The 20,295-nt window shown below is 39.3% G+C and overlaps 1 non-coding gene across 1 annotated transcript; it reads right to left on the bottom strand.

The window, feature by feature from the left end:
• Positions 1 to 13,846: 13,846 nt before the first annotated feature.
• Positions 13,847 to 13,920, bottom strand: Trnat-ugu (transfer RNA threonine (anticodon UGU)). The gene has a single exon. It is a non-coding gene; the product is annotated as a tRNA-Thr (tRNA).
• Positions 13,921 to 20,295: the final 6,375 nt, after the last annotated feature.

The following is a 20,295-nucleotide window of genomic DNA, read 5'->3' as shown; positions in this document are numbered from 1 at the left end:
GCGGGCACGGTAGTCCTGGAATCTAGTTTCCGTGTTTACTATTACTGTGTCGATTACCTCTAATACTAGCCTTCTCCATTTCTAAATACATATTTCTGTTTCGTTACACTAGTTCAAATACTCCTGCTGAAATTGTAAGACTCTTTCTTACCTTCCACTTTGCGTTTCATACATATTAGTCTCTCACTAGCCTTAATGCAGCTTTCTATTTCAGGCTTACAGATTTACTTTGCAAAATGTCGAACAAGATACTGGTATGCTGGAAAATCTATTTGTACACCTGCAGTAGAAAAAGAGAAGTCTGGTGATCAAGTATACAATTTAGCCCAATTGGTCGATGTAAAGAAATATAATCCCAGTCTTGCTTGTATTTCACATTCAATGCTGCTCATGTCCGTGTAGTGAAGAAAAATGGTTTTAACAGCGTGTGAATGAAAATACCTTGTTTCGCAAGGACCTTATAATTCAAATTCCCCTTCCCCCTGAAGTTAACTTGTTTTACCGCAACGGCTAAGATTCGTGAAATACTGGTTTGCTATAAAAAAATTTAATTGCGTAATTTTTAGAAGCACAGAGGATGGTCCAACTGATGTGCACAGCAGTGGATACAGACTGCACGAGGGTGTGCCTCTTTCACTATAGGATGTACACAATTTTTCCGTGTTATTGCACTACAGCCGTCTTATGTTTGCGATACTAGTTTGTTTTTATCAATATTCTAACTGCTTAGCACTTGCAGCTAAACAGTGGCTATGCCTTGTGCACACCAGTTTTTAGCTAAGTCATAAAACCACATCCATCTCATATTTCTCCTTATTTGCAAAACGAAAAATTACTAATAGCTTACTTCAGACATCCGTTATTTCGTCGGCTTGTACTGACAAAGGACTTAATTTCACTTGAAACTTGCTCTAGAGGATTATTTTAACTTCACTTGAAATCTGTTCTTTAACAACATCCATAATACAAGTTGTTAAATGATTGTCAGAAAGTGGCTTCAAGTACTCCATGATGCTAAATAATCTTTCGTGAGTGTTCGTATCCAGCGAAGAATTTCAGAAGTTCTAAAAATTTTATTCACTCATGCCTCAGATTCCTCACGAGTTCGGAGACAACTTTTGCCATGCTGAAAAGCAGATAGTCGTAATGCATCTATTCCGCTTCTGTTTCTGTAACCTTCTCGTTGTGTTTCAATGTTCCAATCGTGCTGCTTGTGAAAGAGCATGGTCAATTCTTACTGTGCTTAGCTGATTGTATTTAACAGTTGCTGTAACATGTGAAATTGAACCTTGGTCCTTTTTAGCATTCGAAATAAAATTTTGATGCCTCTTCGCCTAGTCCCCACTTACGCGATCAACCGTCAACCATTCCAAATAACGCACAGTAAGAACAAAAGTTGTTCCTTACAACGCTGCCACTTTACCACCGTTTTGAATTTTACTATTGTGTTTGAAAGCTTCTTACAAATTTTCCCTAAAATTTGATAGACAAACTGCGTCAGCTTTCTTTCTTACACTCTTGCAAACACCACAATTGCATTGTGTGTGTATTTGGAAGAAAAGCGGTAGAGAAACAGTAAACACTTGAATGAAGCCCTAGGTATTACGTCAAGATAGTAAAAGAATTCAGCAAAATTTGTTACGAGAGCTACAAGAGGAGGAATTCAAGTCTTAACATATAAATTACTTATGAATGGATGAGATTATTTCAGTATTTGCTCAGTAAAGTGGATTCTCATGTTACAAAACAGAATGTCTTCTGGACATACAGCATTTCTAAGAATAAACTGTGTCACTGCGATTTCTTGATACATGAGAGCTACTCTGGTTTATGACACGGCACATTAATATCACATTGTAATCAACCAAAATAATTTCAGAAACGTGTCAAGCGATTTATAAACCGGTGAAGGTAAATAAACGTTTAGTACACTTTATGGGGACTATAAGAACAATTTTTAATTTTAAATAGTGTTACCACATCGGCAAAATTAATACAAAGTTCGAAACAGATGAAGCGCTTTTTAATTTGTCGCATCCAGAATCTAAAAACAGACAAAGTAGAAAGGAAAGCTAAGAAAGAATTTTTGAGTGTGACCACATCCTCTATTCCGGTTTGCTGCATGTATGTTTCCAGATGTAGGGATGGATGGCTGTAGCTGTGATTGTGGACATGAAGTCAAGTGCAGTATATTCCACCTCCCATCAACACACAAATGATAGCATGCATTATGCCCCTTGCCCCCCCCCCCCCCCCCTCCCACCCATAGCCCAAGCTACTTTATTTTTAAAAATTCGACGAAACTAACTTTGAAGCCATATTTACAAACACACTCCAGACACGTCCAACAGCTGTAGCGACGCCAGCGCTCGAAGGTGAAAAGAAAGCTTCACGCCACAAGCCCGAAGTGCGGCACTCAATGTTACGAGCGTTAATGGGTAACATCGTGTGACAGATACCACGTGTAATCTACTCTAGCGCCCTCCGTACCAGCAATCGACGTGGATCACTTCTGGATATTAGACAGACTCACAATCTACAAGTCGACAGAGAACTCTCAGGGCGGACTTTCCAGCAATTAGCTGGGATAGGGAAAACAGTTTCAGTTAAGCTATCAAGGAAATTTAATAAACGCGATATTCCACTTCAGCAAGAAAGATGGCACACTAGCGTCCACTGTAACGTTTCTTTCCTTATGGGTAGTTAAAAGTGAGAGAAATATTCAAATAAATGAAAAGAAATAATCTGCGCATAATTATGAGTTTAACCCCACCGTGGCATCATATTTGTAACGTGTCCTTCCTGTGGCAGTATCTGTACGCGCATATATATATAATTAACCTTTGTAATCTACTGGACCATTACTATTATTTACCCTCTATGCCAACTCTGTTACATTCTTTCAATGTATGAGATCCTGGTGTTACTGAACACCATCGTCAACCGCTGTTTTAAGGCTCGTTGACTGCACGACACTGCTGTCAATGATCTACTGGTCTTCCTGAAAGCAGGCCTTCAGGTCCGACCTATGGAGAATAATTGCTTATCGCAATGTGCCGCTTAAGTATGTCGTTCATCTTGCTTTCAAATAACGTGACCACAATTTCATGATACATCTACCTAAAAAGTATAAAATCATTTAAGTAGTTCAGTGCGGTAGTATTAAAAGGTTCACTACAATAACTGCAGAGACCGATATTTATGAATGATAATCTTATTATTCCATAAAAAAAATAAGACGTAGGAATTTCGGCAACCCTCCTCTTAGTACATCGAATGTCAAAACAGAAGTGAATCATAAGAAGAGAAAGTCTTCGTTTCTTTACAAAATCACTTGGTTTTTTCGAAAACTTAATTTGTTTTTCCTACAGAGGTCTCCTTTTACGTTTCATACATACAAGCTCTGAGTTCTCATCAACATCTGTTACTAAATCAATTGCTTTATATATATTATTCGTGACACAAGAGTTTTTAATATTGGATAGTTCCTCTTTTTTTTTTTTTAGATACACTTCAGTAACCTTATGAATTCTGGAAGCTACTGTATAACAGTATCTCATTCTAGCATTCAGGTAAAATTGGAGTGGTTACTTGACTAGACTACACACCAATTCCTTCCTTCACATATACTTGCAAGTTAACAAAAAATGACTATTTTGGGCAAAACGTTTGTGCCTTCGTTCCAGAAGTGTGGAAATATTTTGTCCTTGTTCCGGACTGATATATTGGTTTGATCACCAAGTTGTTGAGAAAATCGGACCTAAAAAACCAATCTGAACATTTGGACTTACTTAATTTCAATGTTTCTGATTACTTGAATTGTACTGCTTCTTACAGTCTATTACATCAACTTAGAAACTTCTTCTGTGTTCTACTATGGTGCTTTTAGTGTTTCCGCATACCGCAGCACGCAACATGGTTTTGCAGACGATAAGTGAAACTGTTTCTTAGAGAAGAGAGGACAAAGAGACGATCTGGCATTAAGTCGATTCGATAGCAAATGACAAAAACGGGCGGATTTCTCAGGTTTTTACTACATATGAACACTTTTCACATTCTCCCGTGCAACGCGGCTGCTTGTCCTCCTTTCATGCAAAATCTTAAGGTCCTAGCTCATGTCCAAGGCACCACAGCCGGCTAAAAAGTCAATAATCGTTAACTAAAACTTGATTTGTACTGCTTCTTACTGGGTATTACATAAACTTAGGAGCTTCTTTTGTGTCAAATTATTATTTTCAAATCAACAGCTCATTGCATACACTCCTTACTAGAAACATGAATAATCTCCACAAAAATTTGGAAGTTAATTACTTTGGTGCAATAAAGTCTCGATCATTCAGGAAAACGGATTTTCAATAACTTATCAGCAGCCATAAAAGTTTTACTACTGTCAAAATTCATTTTAAGTGCAGCCTAAAGGATTTATTTAACCATCTCCTCCGACACCATTAATGAATTGAATTTTTTAGTAGAACTAGGGCGTGCGCGATTGAGAGTGAGTGAGGAGTGAGTGAGTTAGAATAAGAGAGAGAGAGAGAGAGAGAGAGAGAGAGAGAGAGAGAGAGAGAGAGAGAGAGAGAGAGAGAGAGTGGGGGGGGGGGAGGGTGTCAAATAATACGAGTACGATCAGAAGTACGTTTAAATTTTCATCCCTCATTTCACGTCGATGATCAGTCCACTTGCGATCTGTGGAAGGTAAATTAGCATATTAGTTTCCCACTGAGCATCTCCTCATTATGGATCATTTGCAACAGAAACTACATATAGTCTAATCTAACCGTCTTGTCTGTCCTATCTCTGTTGAAGGGTACACATGAGACAGATGCCTTCTTATTGTTGTTGTTGTGGTTTTCAGTCCAGAGACTGGTTTGATGCAGCTCTCCATGCTCCTGTATCATGTGCAAGCGCCATCTCCCAATACCCACTGCAACCTACATCCTTCTGAATCTGCTAGTGTATTCATCTCCTGGTCTCCCTCCTCGACCTTTACCCTCCGCGTTGCCCTCCAATACTAAAATGGTGATCCGCTGATGCCACAGAACGTGTCCTACCAACCGATTCCTTCTTGTAGTCAAGTTGTGCCACAAAGTTCTCTTCTCCCCAATACTATTTAATACCTCGTCATTAGTTAAGTGATCTACCCATCTGATCTTCAGCATTCTTCTGTAGCACCTTATTTCTAAAGCCTCTAGTCTCTTCTTATCCAAACTCTTTATCGTCCATGATTCACTTCCATACATGGCTACACTCCATACAAATACTCGGATAACACACTTCCTGATACGTAAAGCTTTACTCGATGTTAACAAGTTTTTCTTCTTCAGAAACACTTTCCTTGCCATTGCCAGTATACAATTTATATCCTCTATACTTCGACCGTCATCAGTTATTTTGCTCCCCAAATACCAAAACTCCTTTACTACTTTAAGTGTCTCAGTTCCTAATCTAATTCCTTCAGCATCACCAAACATGTTTCGACTACATTCCATTATCCTCGTTTTGCTTTTATTGATGATCATCTTATATCATTCTTTCAGGACACTCCACTCCATTCAGCTGCTCTTCCAGGTCCTTTGATGTCTCTGACAGAATTATGTCATGAGCGAACCTCAAGGTTTTAATTTCTTCTCCATAGATTTTAATTCCTACTTCGATTTTTATCTTTTTTTCCTTTACTGCTTGCTCAATAAACAGATTGAATAACATCGGCGATTGACTAGAACCGCATCTCACTACCTTCCCAACCACTGCTTCCCTTTCATGCCCCCTGACTCTTGCAACTCCCATCTGGTATGTGTACAAATTGTAAATGGCCTTTCACTCACTGCATTTTACCACTGCCACTTCAGTATTTGAAAGAGTTTTCCAGTCAACATTGTCCAAAGATTTCTCTAAGTCTACAAACGCTAGAAACGTAGGTGTGCCTTTCCTTAATCTAGCTCTTAAGAGAGGACGTAGGGTCAGTATTGCCTCATGTGTTCCAGTATTTCTACGGAATCCAAACTGGTATACCCCGAGGTCGGCTTCTACCAGTTTCTCCATTCGTCTGTAAAGAATTGGCTTTAGTATTTTGCGCCTGTGACTTACTAAACAAATAGTTCGATAATTTTCACATCTGTCAACAACTGCTTTCTTAGAGATTGGAATTATTATATTCTTCTTGAAGTCTGACGGTATTTCGCCTGTCTCATACATCTTGCTCATCAGATGGTAGAGTTTAGTCAGGGCTGGCTCTCCCACGGGTGTCAGTAGTTATAATGGAATGTTGAATACTCCCGGGGCCTTGTTTCGGCGTAGGTCTTTCACTGCTCTGCCAAACTCTTCACGCAGTATATCATCTCTTATTTCATCTTCATCTACATGCTCTTCCATTTCCAAATTCTGTTTTCAAGCCCATTGCCCTTGTATAGATCTTCTATATACTCCTTCCACCTTTCTGCTTTCCCTTCTTCGCTTATAACAGGGTTTCCATCTGAGCTCTTGATATGCATACAAGTGGATCTCTTTTCTCCAAAGCTTTTATTTTTATTTATTTATTGTTCCGTGGGACCATATTAAGGAGAAATCTTCATGGTCATAGAACGAGTCAATACATGAAATTATAACACGATAGTAGAAACAGATAAAATGAAATATAAAAACATATTAAGGCGACAAGTCGTAAGTTTAAATAAAGAAAATTAACTACGTAACACTGAAATTTGCATAATTTTTTAGCTCTTCCAGGAGCTCCTCGACAGAATAGAAGGAGTGAGCCATGAGGAAACTCTTCAGTTTAGACTTAAAAGATTTTGGGCTACTGCTAAGATTTTTGAGTTCTTGTGGTAGCTGATTGACAATGGATCCAGCAGAATACTGCACTCCTTTCTGCACAAGAGTCAAGGAAGTGCATTCCACATACAGATTCGATTTGTGCCTAGTATTAACTGATTGAAAGCTGCTAACTGTTGGGAATACGCTAATACTGCTAACAATAAACAACATTAAAGAAAATATATGCTGTCAGGGCAATGTCAGAATTCCCAGACTATTGAATAGGGGCCAACAAGAGGTTCTCGAACTTACACCCCATATAGCTCGAACAGCCCGTTTTGAGCCAAAAATACCCTTTTTGAATCAGAAGAATTACCCAAAGAATATAATACCATACGACCTAAGCGTATGAAAATATGCGAAGTAGACTATTTTCCATGTTGAACTGTCACTAATTTCAGATACTGTTCTAATGGTAACTAAAGCAGCATTTAGTTTCTGAACAAGATCCTGGACATGGGCTTTCCACAACGGCTTACTATATATCCGATCGCCTAGGAACTTTAACTGTTTCGTCTCGCTTATAACATGCCCATTCTGTCTGATCAAAATATCGGTCCTTGTTGAATTGTGAATTAGAAACTGCAAAAACTGAGTCTTACTGTGATTTAGCATCAAATTGTTATCCACAAGCCATGAAGTTAATCCATTAACTACATTATTTGATACTGTTTCAGTATTACACACAAGATCCTTCACTGCCAAGCTGGTGTCGTCAGCAAACAGAAATATTTTTGAATCACCTGTAATACTAGAGGGCATATCATTTATATAAGTAAGAAACAGCAGTGGCCCCAGAACCGACCCTTGGGGGAATGCCCTCTTAACAGAGCCCCATTGCGAATGATTATCACTACCACTCTCAATATCGCAGAGAATTACCTTCTGCTTTCTGTTCTTAAAGTAAGAGGGGAACCAATTGTATGCTACTCCCTTACTCCATAATGGTCCAACTTGTGCAGTAATATTTTGTGGTCAACACAGTCAAAAGCCTTCGTTAAATCAAAGAAAACACCTAGCGTTCGCAACCTTTTATTTTATCCGTCCAAAACCTCACAGAGAAAAGAGAATATAGCATTTTCAGTTGTTAAACCATTTCTGAAACCAAACTGTACATTTGACAGCAAATAATGTGAATTTAAATGCTCCAGTAACCTTGTATATACAACCTTCTCGATAACTTTAGCGAACTCCGATGGCATGGAAATAGGTCTAAAGTTGTCAACATTATCCTTGTCTCCCTTTTTATAAAGTGGCTTCAGTAGAGAGTACTTTAATCGGTCAGGAAACCGACCACCGCTAAAGGAAAAGTCACAGATATGGCTAAGTACTGGGCCAACATACACAGAACAATACTTCAGTATTCTGCTAGATAGCCTGCCATATCCATGAGAGTTCTTGGTCTTTAGTGATTTAATTATTAACTCAATCTCCCTCTTGTCAGTATCATGGAGGACCGTTTCAGGTAACAGTCTCGGAACACTTTTTTCTAAGAGCGCTATATGATTCCCTGTTGGGGCTAGGTTTCTATTTAGTTCACCTGGTACATTCAGAAAGTGATTATTAAATACTGTACATATATGCGACTTATCAGTAACACGAACATTCCCACTACGCACTGATTCTATATCGTCGACCTGTCTCTACAGACCAGCCACTTCGTTTACGACTGACCATATGGTTTTAATTGTATCCTGAGACGTAGCTATTCTATCTGCATACCACTTTTCCATACCAGTTTACATATGATTATATGAATTAAGGAGATCTACCAACATCCTTTTACTTGCACAATCACTTTACAATTAATATTGAAATCACCATATATAAATAATTTTTTGTACTTCCTACAAAGTGTACCAAAAACCTCCTCTAGCTTTAGCAAAAATGTTGTGAAATTGGCGTCTGTGCCTCTATAAATAACAATTAGAAGTTTAGCTCCATTAAATTTAACCATACCTTCACAACATTCTAACACCTTTTCAGTGCAGTACTTAGAAACATCAATTGACTGTAATGGGATGCTGCTTTTCACATACATGGCTACTCCCCCACACCGAAAAGAGCTCCTAGAAAAGCTGCCAGCCAACCTGTATTCTGGTAAAGGAAGCCTCTGAATTATCTCCTTATTTAAGAAGTGCTCAAATATACCAATAATTTCAGAGTCAACATCTATAAGCAGTTCACTAACTTTATCTCTAACATCTTGTATATTTTGATGAAATATACTAATTCTCTCATTACTTGGATACTTAAGCTTTGTCAAAAGTGGATCTTTTGTTAGAGAGACTTCCCTTAAGCAGGAACACCTATCAGCTGACTGGTACAGCTCTAACATCAACTACTGCAGGAATTTTCCCATGAGTGATCCCACCACCTCGATCTATGCTGTCACTTTAATTTTCCTGTAGGCGGTGTCTATCTTACCCATGGTGATTTTCGCCTCTACATCCTTACATTTGTCCTCTAGCCATCCCTGCTTAGCCACTTTGCACTTCATGTCGATCTAATTTTTGAGACGTTTGTATTCCTTTTCGCCTGCTTCATTTACTGCATTTTTATATTTTCTCCTTTCATCAATTGAATTCAATATTTCTTCTGTTACCCAAGGATTCCTACTAGCCCTCGGCTTTTTGCCTACTTGATCCTCTGCTGCCTTTACTACTTCATCCCTCAAGGCTACCCATTCTTCTTCTACTGTATTTCATTCCCCCATTCCTATCAATTGTTCCCTTATGCTCTCCCTGAAACTCTGTACAACCTCTGGTTCTTTCAGTTTATCCAGGTCCCATCTCCTTAATTTCCCACATTTTTGCAGTTTCTTCAGTTTTAATCTACAGTTCATAACCTATAGATTGTGGTCAGAGTACACATTTGCCCCTGGAAATGTCTTACAATTTAATACCTGGTTTCTTACCATTATATAATCTATCTAAAATCTTGCAGTATCTCCAGGTCTCTTCCACGTATACAACGTTCTTTCACGATTCTTGAACCAAGTGTTAGCGATGATTAAGTTATGCTCTGGGCAAAAACCTACCAGGCGGCTTCCTCTTTCATTTCTTACCACCATTCCATATTCACCTACTACGTTTCCTTTTCTTCATTTCTCTACTATCAAATTCCAATCACTTGTCACTATTCTATTTTCATCTCCCTTCACTATCTGAATAATTTCTTTTATCTCATCACACATTTCATCAATTTCTTCCTCATCTGCGGACTACTTTTAAGATTATGGTAGGTGTGGGCTTCATGTCTATCTTGGCCACAATAACGCGTTCACTGTGCTGCTTGTAGTAGCTAACCCGCATTCGAATTTTTTTTTTATTCATCATTAGACCTACCCATGCGTTAGGTTCATATTGGCCTTCCTAATACTTAAATCTATATTCGATGTTAACAATGACGCCGGTGGATAGACTATATGAAATTACTGATCGTCGATAAAGTCGCGAATATAACCGACATGCTATTGGGCCCTTCGCAGGGAAAGGGTTTTCGCCGCAAAAAGCGGGAAACTGGAATCCAGCAAATGAGTAAAAAATACATATTCGGTGACAAAAAATTAGTGTACGTACACAACAATAGACTGGGATTTCTGTATTACATAAAGCAGTTTTTGTAATTGTATCTTGCAGCTTTAGTTATTTTTAATTAAAAGAGATTTTAAAAGGACAGAAAGAGCGTTTTGGTCTACGCTACACATCGTTCTGTTAGTATAGTCTTGACTTCGTAATCACTTTCGTGGACTTCTGCAACTCTCAATCAAAATCTCCAACCTAATCGAGACAATACGCTACGATACAGCCGACATCATGACAAGAGAATGGGCTACATCAAACTCGAGGTAATTTTATATAGATAAGGATCTCAATGACCTGTGTACGTCTAATATAAAAGATCTCCTAACCATTCTCCTCAAATAGATCGCCATCTTCACTTGACCTTTAACTGAAACTGTTTCAGAATGAAAGACTGAATTCAAAGAAAATTTGGCTTCCAGTCACAAAACTAGAAAAATAAAAATAATAAAAGTGAGAATGTGAAACAGGTTAGCAATAACCACAAACAGGAGATTCTACAGAAAATCAAAGTGAGAAAGGAAATTATTAATATTATCGACCGTTTAGGAACTCTATGCTACGAAAGGGATGAAACCACATATAGAATAACTGGTGTAAAAGTTAGTGTGTTTTAAGATTAAATCCAAACAACAATTAGAGAAAAATATATCGAAGCTAGGCCTATATTACGAAAAATTGCTAAATCTCGAGGCATATTGTGTCCTCCAGTATTTGATGAAGTGTTTGTGCCCCTAGCACGGATAAAACAGGATCTACAGCATCAACAGAAACTTCGGATATGTGTTTCATATTTCATCCAAGCCTACAGTCTATAAATACTAAAACAAAATACCACTACAGGGAAACTACCTACGAAGAAGTTCTTGGTAAAACTATGTAGCTGTAGTTGCCTTGGACTAACGACGTGTGATTATCAATGTAACCTGTACAGACTGTACGCTTTCCAAAGCTGTTATCCATGAAAAAGCTAAACGACGTTTCGTGAACAAAACACAATTTAAGACCGGACCACTAATAAAATTATCTGACAATAGGCACTGTTGAAAATTTGTGCCAGACCAGGATTACCACCCGAGTCTCCTGGTTACTAGGGAGAGGCAATGATCACTGTGTCCGAATTACGCAGTGGTCAACATAATAGCACGAACTGCCCGAGCATGCCGTTCGTCAGATCCAAATTCTCAATTTCTCCATAGACTGCTAATGCAGTGCTCCTTGAACATTATCCTCCTCGCCTTAATTAAACAGACACAGAATATATACAAGCTTGGCCTTACGAACATTGCAGACGCCGTCTATGCAACACGCGTCACACTTCGAAGAGTTTACCAATACATTGCATTGTTTACTATCGACCACGGATCAAGCAACGTAAAAAGCACTGCGTCTACTGAGATCATGATTCAGAGTTTTTTTTTTAAAAAAAAAAAGAAACTAATAAGTCGCCTACATATTATAGTTGCTGCCGAAAGAGGAGAATCACTATTTTCCCACAAACGGAAATATAGTTAAAATTACGCTTCTAATTCGGCTAGTTTCGGCGGTTACTAAAATTTGTAGTGAAAGTTACATAGGGAACTCTCCCGTCCCCCCACCAGAAACGTAGTTTTCGTCGCTGTTGTGCGACTTTTGTACACAGCCAGAGAAAGTGTGTTAAACATGGCGCGGACGGAAACACTAGGCTACGCTACAAGGAAATCTGCTTACACAACGTTTACTCGGCATTAATAATCGTTGGCGTAAACATCTCTCAATCAAATTACCCCCTTCCAACCTAACTTAGATCTCGGGCTACACTGCCCATAGGCCTGTCATCACAACCAAAATTTCAGTGTGTGGGGGATATCCTGTATTTCTCGCTAATCTCTCTCTAGGCAAAAATGTCAGTTATTGTAGATTGGTGGCAGTCTCAACTACAAGATTTACTAATGATAAACACTATTGAGGCGGCTCGTAATTTTAGAATAGTTCTCTTCGTCTTACTTGGCATAAATTGTTCGCTGGCGTCCCAGCAGCTAGCTCCTTCAGTGTCTGCTTCTGCCATCGCACCACGCCAGTCTGTTGTTATCCTAGCAGACAGAACGCACCGCACATCCGACAACTTCGGAACCACTCAACTGGCCAGTTAGCAACTGAGCCGAACACTGTTTACACCGTCAAAGGAAAACTATGCAAAGATGTACACTCGAATGGCACGACTGAGTAGTACACACACACACACACACACACACACACACACAAACAGTAATATCTGTAGAATGTCCATCGACACGCGCAGAACGAAATTCTTCTCCGAAAAAAATCTCGTGACTATATTCCGGCGTTACGGCCAGGTTCTCATTCAAATGAGCAAAAAATGTTATATATTTTTTTTGAGACAGAGAAAATACACTTGAAGGATCTGTTTGGGAGTTACGAGTGATCATACTATGAGCTTTATTTTAGATTTTCAGTAAAAAAAATGGCGCCCGCAATTATGATTTGATCACGCGGACTGCGTGCAGTGTGGCCTCTCAGATGTTACCTGAAATCAAAAATGGATGACATCAGTTGATACTAAATTACTTCTCTGAAATTGAAAATGGAAAACATCAGTCGATATTACATAAAATTTATGGGAGCGCATACCTAACCGCAATGAAACAACCGTAAATTTAACGATACGGTACTAATTCGAACTCTGAGTTAGATTTTTTGGGTGGTTTATTTCACTCCTTATGCCTTCACAAAAATTACTTAATATTAATCAGTGTCATATATTATAGGTATAAGCTCCTAAGAAAAGTGTTTACTTTTCTGGGTCAGAGGTAGAAGTTAAGAGATTGAACCATTTTTAGTTAATGCTGCATGCCGTTCTGAGAAAATTGTTTCTCCAAAAAAAAAAAAAAAAAAAAAAAAAAAGTTCAACGTCTAGGGAAACCTTTTAGTTATATTATTACTTCGATTTGCATGAACTGAGGGTTACATGTATATTTTTAATGTCGCTGAACACGAATCTGCAGTAAGATTTTCAATATTCAAAACGGCTAATGCAATACGGAGAGCACAGGATTATGCTTTGTCCAATTTTTACCAAAGATGCATTTTCGTTATTTACGTTTAGTGTGCAATCCAAGGAGCACTTTTCAACCCTTCCTTTGGCTGGAATTGTTCCTAGATAGCAACTCCCTGTTCTTCTTGGCAGGAAAAGCCGATCTGTCTAACCTGGATATGCAGCACTCGTTATTCGTCAGTGTTATCGGCGAGTATGTTTGCAGTATGAATCATTTTGTGCACGTGCGTCACGGGACGAGCTTTGATCTACATCTATATGGATACTCTGCAAATCACATTTAAGTGCCTGGCAAAGGGTTCTTCGAATCCCCTTCACAATTGATAGTTAATTGAAACCCTCAGCTGCCGACAGGTGTTGTTGATATACTTCGATGGGGACAGCTGAAAATGTGTGCCCCGACCGGGACTCGAACCCGGGATCTCCTGCTTACATGGCAGACGCTCTATCCATTTGAGCCACCGAGGACACAGATGAATACCGCGACTGCAGGTATTTATCCCTTACACGCTTCCCGTGAGACTCACATTTCCAACCGGCCACAATCCACAAACGTAATGTATGTAATAGGTGTTTGCCCATCCACTCAATACCGGCCCACACTAAGGTGACGATTCCCGTAAGATTTCGGGCAATCTGTGCGCATTCGCACAGACGAAGGTCAATGGCTGGGTAACGTTTAACCATATATATGAAGATAGTAACTGTTCTCGAAAGAACAGGCGCCACTGACGACCGGGCAGCTTCTCTAGAATACATGATAGACCGGCCTATGTGGCCGAGCGGTTCTAGGCGCTTCAGTCGGGAGCCGTGCGACCGCTACGGTCGCAGGTTCAAATCCTGCCTCGACTATGGATGTGTGTGATGTCCTTAGGTTAGTTAGGTTTAAGTCGTTCTAAGTTCTAGAGGACTGATGACCTCAATTGTTAAGTCCCATAGTGTTCAGAGCCATTTGAACCATCAGTCCCTGTGCTTACACACTACTTACATTAACTTATGCTAAGGACAACAAACACACACAACGATGCCCAAGGGAGGACTCGAACCTCCAACGGGGGGAGCCGCGCGAACCGTGACAAGGCGTTTGAGACATGGCGGATACCCCGCGCGGCTCATGGCAGTCGTGACACTGCTTCAAACAATGGGCTGTAGAAATTTTTTTAAGCACGGATTAAAAAAAAAACCTTTCCGTTCCAAGAGTCTGGACAAGTACACCTTAAAAAAAATGCAACTACAAAGAAATTGAATTTTCGAACTTTTTGGATGAGAACCTGTCCCTATGGAACACCGTTGATAAAATGTTACAGGGATTATGTACTCAGGTTTCACATGTGGATTAACAATTCCTAATCGAGGAATTTGCATCTCCCACCTTGGAATTCTCAGTACAGAATTTTTATCCATTACGAGATTCTCAGCCACTTGCAAAAGTGATTTCCCGTGATTCTGCAAAACTTTTCCGTTAGCCAATCGTAGCAACTATAATATTTGGTTCCTGGTGCATGACATGTCTCTTAACTTAAAGTGACCAACTCATTTGCATGAAGAGCTAACTTATCATCCGCTTCTTTACTTGCGTAGACCGTTTATGGTCTTCAAAGATTTTTTTTTCTTTAATCGTTTTTTATGTCTCTTATAAACTGCAACACTTTCTAAACTTAACGCCATTGAAGCATGGTCTTTTACTGAATGACCAAAAAACAATGCCGACAGCTGGAGTCGAAGGTTTTCGTTAATCAAGCCGTTTGTATTCTTGTGGTGATATCTCCATAGAATCTTTCATTCCGCAACACATATTTCTTTTATATAACTGAGAAGTGAAATACCGGTTTTCATAGATGCAGATTTAACATATTTTAATATAACGCAATAAATATTTCATTAAAATTTTCATCCCCTTACTATCGAAGTTCCAAAACCACTGAAACACATAGTTTTTAAAAATTCTAACAGAGGAGCCGAATACGAATTGTCAGATATATTTAGTAATGTTTTCATAATGAACCATTTTGAGAAACATCTCACACCCTTTAGGAGTTAGGTTTTCAGAAACAATTAAACATGTATTCTTCTATTTAGAACCAAGGAGCCAAATTCAAATCTTCATCCATTTAATTCTAAAAATGCTTTCATAGTGAAATATTTCATAAAACTTTTCATCCCCTATTTCACTCTATTAATGAGTTAAATTTCCAAAAGCAACGAAACACATTCTTTTTACATCCAACTGAGAAGTCTATTACCTATTTTCATAGATGTAACTTTAACAATGCTTTAGTAGTTCTTTAATAATGATTTATTTTCAAAAAACCTTCACTATTTATTCTATCCCCCCCCCCCCCCCCCCAATGAAAGAATTTCGGAAAATGATAAAAACCTTTTTTTTTGTTTCTGGCTGAGAAACCAAATGTCAATTTTCGTAGTTTTGTAGTTGTAGCTTCAACAGTGACATAGGGACATATTTTTTTTTTAAAAAAAACTTTTCAACCCATATTTCACCCCCTTAGGAGTGGAATTTCGAAAAATCTCTTCTTAAATGGTGCTTTCAGCGTAATATTTACACCTTCATCAAATTTCACGTCTGTATACTTTGCAGGTTGGGCTGGAAGGCGATGAGTGAGTGGATACATGTGCCCCTATCGCATCTCCTTGGAGGTTGTAGTTCCAAAAACAGTGAAACACGTATATTTCAATAACAGAATTTCCATAGATTTATCTTTAAAAATTCTTTCACACTGAATTATTTTCATAAAACATTTCATCCTATATTCCCCCTCCTTATGAATTGAATGTATCAAAAACAGTGAGACATGTAATTTTTTTTTATTTTTACTTCAACCGAGAAGCCAAATTCAGGTTTAAATATATTTAGCTTTAAAAATGCTTTCATAATTAAATATTTCATGAAACATTTCATCCTCTATGTAATGGGATTGTGGTAGTGACACACCAAAATCACAATAGTAATCCGTTGTAGTTGCTACACATTTTATTACAATCAAAAGCATTATAAAATCACAATCACAAAAATACAAGAGATTGCCTTATAAGGCCAGATCAGATGGACAAATAATAAATAAATTTCTTTACGTGGAACAAGACCCGTTAAACTTCAAATTTGGATATGACTAGGTAAATATACTTAGGTAAGGCTTTACTTAAATAGTACAAATGTGCATAGAATGCGCAGCAGAACTCTCATTACTTCCAATCAGCAGAGAAACAGATTAAGCCTAAGAAACAGATTTTTTAACGTTTGGCTACCCAACTTTCCATAACAAAACTATATACAAATGATTAAAGCAATTAAGGAGGTACTTTAATTTTGACCAAACCGACCTTCAAATTTACTTACTCAATTGATTAATCAACAATATTCTTAGAATGATTACAACTAGAACATGACCATATGACAATTCCCTTAAAATAAGGTTGCTTCAATATTTCGTGTGAATTGGCGATAGACGCGAGCAGACCAAGGATTCAAATCAATACGAGAGATCCACGAGACAGGGAGTGACATAGAAATATACTCAACTTGACAATGCAATTGAACTTTGGATGCTATAGTTCTCCACCGGAACGATGGAATCACGCGAAAGTGACAACATAACCGAAGATGTAAAGGAGAGGACATGGCCTTAAACATCTCTCTGCCGCCGTGGTGCTCTGTTCCCAGTATGCTAGCGTCGATCGCTGCCAATTATCTCTAACACAACACACATCAAGGGTAGAGAGTTTTCTGAGACATATACTACACAACCTTATCTTGAGAACAGGTGAGCATTACAACTGAACTGAAACAAATGAGCCTCCGTCAGTTACTTGCCCAGTGCCAGCCCTTAAACTTTGATTAATAAGTTCGCTAAAGGTCATGCCGAAGTTAAGATGACAAGATTTATCTCCAGGTTCCGCATATTAGGGGCAGAGACAATGAATTGGCGACGCTCTTAGCCGTATGTTCGCGGGAGAGTCTGGGGAAGGCAAGGGCCACGTGGAGCCGGATCTTGGAGCGAATTTCCTTCTCTCCGAGACACCCGGTTTCTTCTGCGACTCAGCCGGCAAACAGGCTGTGGATCCCAGGTGGGGACCGAATAGGCAGCAGTAGGCAGATGGCGACGTCGTTACTGGCTATTGCCCTGTTGCCTTCGGGGGGGCGGGGGGCTCTTGTGTAAAGGGGGAGACAACCGTGGTGAAGTGAAGGTCTCTATTCCACAGGAACGAGTTAGCATGATATATCCACGATTCGGTGGTCGGGGGTCATTTGGCGCTATACAAGACCTAGAACCGAGTTCGGGAACACATGTTTTGGCCCAACCTATATCGCGATGTCAGGAGATTTGTTGGCAACTGTGTCCAGTGTAAGCGCGGTAAGCCCGATGTGGGTCCGTGCAGAGAACTACTACAGTCGCTTAGGGAGCAGTGTCCTCTGGACCGCGACTCAAAGATCGAAGCAACGATCGATGGAAACTGGCGCCAGAAACGCACCAGCTCACTCTATTTCATCCCCTTAGGGGTTGAACTTCCAAAAACACTAAAACACGCATTTTCTTATTTGTAACCTTGAAGTCAAATACCAATTTTCGTAGATGTAGCCTTAAAAATACTTTCATAGTTATTCCATAATTATTTATCTCAAAATAAAATGTTCACCCGCTATTTCACTTCATTCCCAGTAATAATGGAACACATATTTCTTTATTTCTGACCTAGAAACCAGATACAAATTTTCGTATGCCTAGCTTCAAAATTACCTTAATAGCTACATGTTTCAAAAATCCTATAATTTCCTGTGTCTCCCCCTTTCAGTGTAGGAGGGATAGTGTCGTACAAGAGACAGTATACTCAGTAGACAACGAACTGCTAGTTGTGAAATCAGCGACATAGGAACCGAGACTGACACAGAAGGTGCTGAAGGTGAAGCACACTAGACTCGTGTCTACCACGGCTTCTAATAATATCGATTTACCATGAACGGAAGTTCCGAAAAGTGAGCAAGTAATTTTACAGTAAATTCAGTACCGATGGAGAGGATATACAACGAAAAACATTTCTATAAAATTTCAGAAATAATGAAATATTCCACTCAAGTCGCGCGGCAGAACACGCAATGGATATGCTTGCACTTAAGACGGAAAGCCCCACGTGCTTACGCAGGCTTACGACAGATCGCAAAATTCGGCAGTAGGCGTAAGCCAACCTCGTGTGCTGCTACCTGTTGTTGATGCCAGGCATCAAGGTCTCAGTAGTACGGCCATGCACTGGAGAGTAGTTGCTTTGTAAGCACTCCGTCTTCAGTCCACGAGTGGCCTACTGGGACGGGACCATCCGACCGCTGCGTCATCATCCGTGGAGGATGCGAACAGGAGGGGCGTGGGGTCAGCACACTGCTCTCCCCGTCGTTATGGCGGTTTTCTTTGACCGGAGCCGCTACTATTCGGTCGAGTAGCTCCTCGATTGGCACCACGAGGCTGAGTGCACCCCGAAAAATGGCAAGAGCGCATGGCGGCCTGGATGATCACCCATTCAAGTGCCGACCACGTCCGACAACGCATTTAACTTCGGTGATCTCACGTGAACCTATGCAACCTCAGGGGCAAGGCCGTTGCCGCAGATATTTTAGAGTAGTTGCTAACGTTTCATAATTATCTAGTTTACGGGGAAAATGTAAAAATGGCGATTGTCACCAAAGCTACAACTAATCTGAATTTCTGGTTAGTTATCAAGTGGTCTTGTGTGCGAGCCTGAATTTTTCATCCTTTGCGGTGGGAATGATTCAAACCTGTCATGTTCTTCTTATGAAGTGTTCTATTTATTTTACACACAATGATCATTTGTAGTTGTGTTGAGTTACTACCTTGATAAATTTTTGGATGGCGCACGTATCATAACTGAGATCTGCGCTTGCGCTTAATGGCTGAAGGTGAATTAGCGTAATGAGTAGTAGCGAATGTTATAGTAACATGTTTGTACATTATTTCAGGTAAATTACGTTAGTCGTGTAATATTATCCGTATACCAGTATAGTATGTGGGCCAATTACGTTAGTCATGGAATACTATCTGTATAAGACTATGTCACCTTGATGTCCCGGAATTTGCTTCAATTTTGGAATCCACGAAAGAACTGGAAATTTTCCTTTACACAGCTTTCCATATAACTTCTATTATAGTGATTCAGTCTTGTCTGTCACTCGACTTTTCTGATCGGGAAATAAATTCTATCGCTCAGATGCTTATTACCTCTTCGTGTTTCTATTTGCCGATATTGCTCATAAACACTTACATATCTCAAAGTTGCTATGGACAGTGATGGAACGACACACTTTTCTATGGCGACACTGCACTTTAGAGATAGAAAAACCGATCGGTTAAAACGATATGGGTATTTTAGTTCTGAATAACCCATGTCTTTCGGTATTTGTTTGCTCTCGGTTATAACAAGTATCTTTTTTTTTCCCTGATAACCACATAAAAACAGATATATCGATTAGCCACAGCAGCCGCCGTAAAATTTTTAGTTTTCAAGTAAACCTTTTTTTAAAAAAGACGAGTAATTTTTATTCGTAAGATTTCCATAGCTCTGAAATACTGCGTTATTACAGAAAAATGGGAAAAGTGATGTATGCCACTTTAATAACACTGCTGACAGAAACGAGCAACAAATGGATTGGTCCAGCATTGCCGAGACAATATTGTGCCTGTTATACAAGCAGTGCGCGAGACTGGACGCAGTTTCTCGCTGTTGTCGAACGTCAGTTGTAACACAGAATGGCACCATCTGGAAATCTGGAAGTATTTTACGATATGCGGTAACGAGTGAAGCACATGGGTTGATTTGGTC

The sequence above is a fragment of the Schistocerca gregaria genome, unplaced genomic scaffold, assembly GCF_023897955.1.
Source record: "Schistocerca gregaria isolate iqSchGreg1 unplaced genomic scaffold, iqSchGreg1.2 ptg000896l, whole genome shotgun sequence".
In the NCBI taxonomy this organism is placed as follows: Eukaryota; Metazoa; Arthropoda; class Insecta; order Orthoptera; family Acrididae; genus Schistocerca; species Schistocerca gregaria.
The sequence above is the reverse complement of the archived record's forward strand: the minus strand, read 5'-3'. Positions and strand labels throughout refer to the sequence as shown.